This window comes from Podarcis vaucheri (assembly GCF_965113315.1).
Source record: "Podarcis vaucheri genome assembly, chromosome: W".
In the NCBI taxonomy this organism is placed as follows: domain Eukaryota; kingdom Metazoa; phylum Chordata; class Lepidosauria; order Squamata; family Lacertidae; genus Podarcis; species Podarcis vaucheri.
In genome coordinates this window covers 3,143,626-3,149,828 of record NC_138757.1, presented here as the reverse complement: position 1 = coordinate 3,149,828, position 6,203 = coordinate 3,143,626, and positions in this window count along the sequence as shown.

The window sequence follows — 6,203 nt, the reverse complement described above, 5'->3', positions numbered from 1 at the left end:
TGAGGCACTCCACACACCAAGGAGTGGCGCGATGACAATTCCCCCCCAAGCGCCACCCTCTGTCCCCGACCAGAGAGAAATAAGCGCAGCCATTGAAGGACTGTGCCCTGGATCCCCACTTCGGCAATGTGGTGGTCCAGGAGTTCATGATCGACCATGTCGAAGGCTGCTGACAGGTCTAGAAGATTCAGCAGTCCCTCCTGGGCATGGTCGGCCAATTGGTGTCAAAGAAAGACAGAACATTTTTTATGTACGCAACAACAGCAACAAGAATACTTATCGCAAAGTATTGGAAGACACAAGATCTACCCACCTTGGAAGAATGGCAGATGAAGGTGATAGACTACATGGGACTGGCAGAAATGACTGGCAGAATCCGAGACCAGGGAACAGAGACGGCGGAAGAAGATTGGAAGAAATTTAAGGACTATCTTGGGAAATATTATAAAATCAGCGAATGTTAGAATGATGTTGGATAAAAAGAAGTTAAGTGGTTACCAGCTGTAATGATTAAGATAATTGGGGGGGGGGAGAGAATAAAAGGTGTAAAATTAAGTGAAAATTAAGGGTGAGGATTTGCTGAATGAATAACTTGAATTGGAATACAAAAAGGGGAGGTATGAGGAGGTCCGAGAAATAAGTTAAAAGAAAATAAGTGAATGAAATTATATGTGTTTTTATTTTTGTATTTTTGTTTTTTGCCCTTTTTTATATAACCTCGGAAAAGTTAATAAATATATTTTAAAAAGAAGAAGAAGAAGAATCAGCAGCCCCGACCTGCCTCGATCCAGCTGCCTGCGGAGATCATCTGTTAGGGTGACCAGAGCCGTCTCGGTCCCATGACCAGTGCTGAAGCCGGACTGGAATGGATCCAAAGCAGATGTTTCATCCAGAAACCTACCAAGCTGTTCAGCAACCGCTCTCTCAATAACCTTACCCAGTAATGGAAGATTCGAAACCGGGTGGTAATTGGATAGATGTAAGGGATCTAGTGATGTTTTCTTTAAGAGCGGGTGCACCACTGCCTCCTTCAGTTCCCCTGGGACAAAATGCCAAGGGACAAATTGATGATATCCCCCAGGGGGGCCCGCACCTCGTCTGGACACGCTCTAATCAGCCAAGACGGGCACGGGTCGAGAGGACAAGTGGTGGGCTTTCCAGCTCGGAGGAGTCTGTCCACATCGGCTGGGGTTATCCGGTCGAAGTGGTCCAATACTGGACCCGAGGACAGTTGAGGGGCCTCCAGTTCCTTTATTGTTATCAAATTGGGTCGGAGGTCATGGCGGAGCAACAGGACCTTCTCCGCAAAAAAGCTTGCAAATGCCTCACAGCTGTGTGTCAAATTGTTATTTAAATTTGGCTGTCCTTCGAGGGATGTTAAAGACCGAATTATACTAAATAATTGCGCCGGGCGAGAGCTAGCGGATGCCATGGAGGCCGAGAAGTAGGACTTCTTAGCGGCCTTCACTGCTATCTCGTAGGTTTTCATAAAACCCCTATAAGATGTTCTTGAAGCTCCATCACAGGCACCCCGCCATACTCGCTCTAGCCGTCTGAGGTCCCGCTTCATTTTCCAGAGCTCCTCGGTTAACCAGGGAGCCCGGTCGCAGAGGGCGCTTAGGGGCGATCTCATTGATGGCTGCCAGGAGCTGGGTATTCCAGCCCTCAACAAGCTCAGTCAATGAGTCGCCAGGGGGAGAAAGGTCCCGCAAGGCTTGACGGAATCTATCAGGGTCCATCAGCCTCTGCGGGCGAGCCCAAATCGGCTCGCCACCTAAGCAGGGTAGGGGTGGAAAGTCAATCCTGGCTTTCAGAGCGTAGTGATCAGACCATGGCGCCTTCATCGAAGGAGACATGATCACATCTATACCGACGCCAAAGATCAAATCCAGCGTGTGGCCTGCTTGATGTGTGGGGCCCGAAACAAACTGGGAGAGCCCTAGTGTCGCCATGGAATACACCAGGTCCAGAGTCTGTGAGGAGAGAGTGGCATCAGCATGGATGTTGAAGTCCCCCAATACCAATAGGTTAGGGAACTCCAAGGCCCAGCCGGCCACCGCCTCCAGCAGGCCTGACAGGGTGGCTGCTGGTGCGCTAGGTGGCTGGTACACCAGCCAGACAGCCAAGCTCACCTCGGAGCCCCACACTAGGCCAACACATTCAATGCCAGGGATTGATGGCGATGGTAGAGCCCTGAAAGAACAATCTTCCCGGATTAATAATGCCACCCCTCCCCCCCGGCCCACAGTCCACGACTGGTGGAGGACGGAGAAACCCGGGGGCGCCATCTCTCGTAAGGTAACAGTTTCCCCTTCGCGCACCCAGGTCTCCGTCACACAAGCCAGGTCGACCCCCTGCGAGGTGAAGAAATCTCGCAGGGTGGCAGTTTTGTTGCCTATAGACCTGGCATTGCACAACACCAGTGACGGAGGTGAGTAATCCTTGCTCACCCTACCCTTGTCTCTCGGGATGGGGCGCAGATTGGAAGGGGTACGAGCATATCCGTATCTCAATCCCCTTTGCCTATGACATCTGCCCCCACCGCCATACCTCCCTCGCCCCTCCACGGTAGGAATCCCAAGCCTCATACTCGCCCCCATTTACAAAATATAAAAGCAAAACAAACAAACAAACAAAAACAATTATACCAAAACAAAACCAATCCCCACCCCACTCAACAACCATCCCACCCCAAAACAAAATAAAATAAAACAAAATAAAAATACATGAATAAAAACCACCGTTTATGGTGGTACAACAAAGTAAAAAGTAAAAACACTTTTAAAACACTTTAAAATATATAAAAACATTTTTAACATTTGCTGCAGCAGCACCAGTGTCCTTAAAGTTGTGGCGGTGGTGAGTGTGGGCCCCGCTCCCTGGCCTGGTGGAGTGGGCTTGCAGGGGGAAGAGTCCTCCCCACAAACTCACGGCAAAGCGGCAGCAGCAATGTCCCGAGGCCTCCTTGGAGCCTTGTATGCTGTGGTGAAGTATGGGGCGCGCCCCCAGGCCCAAGGTGGAGAATGGGCTTCCAGGGGGAGCGGTCCTCCCCAAGACTCACCGGCAACACTAGAATAATTATAGACTTAATAGAATATGCCGAAATGAATCAAGTAAAGAAATTTCAATGCTTTTGGTAGACGCTGAAAAGGCAGTGTCTCTTGGAAATTTATGATCAAAACCCGCGAAAGTTTAAATTTAGGTAAAAGAATTATGAATGGAATTCAAGCAATTTACAAAAAACAAAGAGCCAAATTAATCCTAAACAACGAAATTACAGAAGAATTCGACATCGAGAGAGGGACACGACAGGGATGTCCTTTATCCCCACTCCTATTTATAACAATATTAGAAACCCTATTAATAGCTCTGAGAAAGGACGAAGAAATAAAGGGCATATGTCTTGGTACACAGTGTTACAAAGTAAGAGCATTTGCAGACGATGTGATCATTACAACCGAAACACCAAAAGAAAGTATAAAAAAGCATTAGAAAGAATGAAAGAATTTGGCGAAGTAGCAGGATTCAAATTGAACAAAGATAAATCAAAATTGATAACTAAAAATATAGGCGAGAAAGGGAAAAAGGAATTAGAGGAAACAACAGGACTAAAAATAGAAAATAAAGTGAACTACTTAGGGAAATGGATTACAAATAAAAAGCTGGCATAGAGATCTTGCAAATTTTATACGGCAGGGGGAAAAGGCAAGGATAAAATTAGAAGTAAGGACGGGCCCAAAGGAAAGTGGAGGATTCGCAGTGCCAGATTTAAAAAAGTATTTTAAGGCAGCATTTTGGTGTTGGATAAAAAAATGGATATTATTAAAAGATAATGAAGTCCTAACACTAGAGGGTTGGGACAAAATATATGGCTGGCATGGCTATTTATTCTATGACAAAAAAGAACAACATAAAAAAATTACAAATCACATAGTAAGAAAGGCTCTATTGGATGTCTGGGAAAGAACAAAAGGAAAAATTATTGAGAAAACTCCCCAATAGGTTTCGCCAGTGGAGGCAACCACAACATTAAAGAGTAATTCAAAAGAGACTTGGCCAACATATAGGGAAATATTAGAGGATGCAGACGGAAATATTAAATTAAAAACTTACGAACAATTACAAACATTTGGAATAAATTGGTTACAATATTTTTAATTAAAAGCAACTGTCAGGGAACTGCCATCGGAGCTAGAGGCGGAGGGAAGGCTCCAGAAGGATGCCAGAGAGGGTCCCAGTAGGGAGAGAGGCAGCCCATCTGCTGGGGAAGGAAATCAGCGTAACACCAGTGGAGAAGGGGGGCAGATGGGGGAATCGGAGAGGAGGCTCCAAGACTCCTTGCTGGAGACCAGCGGAGAGAGTACGGGTCCTCCGCTGCCCACACCCTCCCTGCGCAGAAGACTTCCATGCCGCACGAGGCACCGGAACACCACTGCTGCTGCTGCACTGTGAGTTGGGAAGGCCGCTCCCTCCTCAGGCTGATTCCACCAGGCCCAGGGGGCGGGGCCCAGACTGACTCACCACCGCCACAGCTTAAGAGGCCTCATGAGGCATTGGGACACCATTGCTGCGGCTCCACCGTGGGGGTTGAGGAAGGCCGCTCCCTCCTGTAGGCACACTCCTCCAGGCCTAGGGGGCGGGGCCCACACTCGCCACCGCTACTGTTTTAAGGACACTGATGTTGCCGCGGCAAATGCTTAATATGTTTTTATATATTTTAAAATGTTTTATAGGGGTTTTTATTTTTTATTTTGTTGTCCCACCGTGAACGGTGGTTTTTATTGATGTATTTCTATTTTGTTTCTGTTTTAGTTTGGTTTGGGGTTGGCTATTGAGTGGGGTGGGGATTTGTTGTGTTGGTACAATTGTTTTTGATTTGACTTGTTTCTATTCTGTAAATGGAGGTTGGTTTGAGGCTTGGGATTGCTACCGTAGTGGGGCGAGGGAGGTATGGCGGTGGGGGCAGATGTCATAGGCGAAGGGGATTGAGATATGGATATGCTCGTACCCCTTCCAATCTGCGCCCCATCCCGAGGGACGAAGGTAGGGTGAGCAAGGATTACTCACCTCCGTCACTGGTGTTGTGCAATGCCAGGTCTATAGGCAAAAAAACCGCCACCCTGCGAGACTTCTTCACCTCGCAGGGGGTTGACCTGGCTTGTGTGACGGAGACCTGGGTGCGCGAAGGGGAAACTGTTACCTTACGAGAGATGGCGCCCCCAGGTTTCTCCGTCCTCCACCAGTCGCGGACTGTGGGCCGGGGGGGAGGGGTGGCATTATTAATCCGAGAAGACTGTTCTTTCAGGGCTCTGCCATCGCCATCGATCCCCGGCATTGAATGTGTTGGCCTAGTGTGGGGCTCCGAGGTGAGCTTGGCTGTCTGGCTGGTGTACCGGCCACCTAGCGCACCAGCAGCCACCCTGTCAGGCCTGTTGGAGGCGGTGGCCGGCTGGGCCTTGGAGTTCCCCAACCTATTGGTACTGGGGGACTTCAACATCCATGCTGATGCCACTCCCTCCCCACAGGCTCTGGACCTGGTGTCTTCCATGGCGACACTAGGGCTCTCCCAGTTTGTTTCGGGCCCCACACATCAAGCAGGCCACACGCTGGATTTGATCTTTGGCGCCGGTATAGATGTGATCATGTCTCCCTCGATGAAGGTGCCATGGTCTGATCACTACGCTCTGAAAGCCAGGATTGACTTTCCACCCCCACCCTGCTTAGGTGGCGAGCCGATTTGGGCTCGCCCGCAGAGGCTGATGGACCCTGATAGATTCCGTCAAGCCTTGCGGGACCTTGCTCCCCCTGGCGACTCATTGACTGAGCTTGTTGAGGGCTGGAATACCCAGCTCCTGGCAGCCATCGATGAGATCGCACCTAAGCGCCCTCTGCGACCCCGCAGAAACCGGGCTCCCTGGTTTACCGAGGAGCTTCGGAAAATGAAGCGGGACCTCAGACGGCTAGAGCGAGTATGGCGGGGTGCCCGTGACGGAGCCTCAAGAACATCTTATAGGGTTTTTATGAAAACCTATGAGATGGCAGTGAAGGCCGCTAAGAAGTCTTACTTCTCGGCCTCCATTGCATCCGCTAGCTCTCGCCCGGCGCAATTATTTAGTATAATCCGGTCATTAACGTCCCTTGAAGGACAGCCAAATTTAAATAACAATCTGACACACAGCTGTGAGGCATTTGCGAGCTTTTTT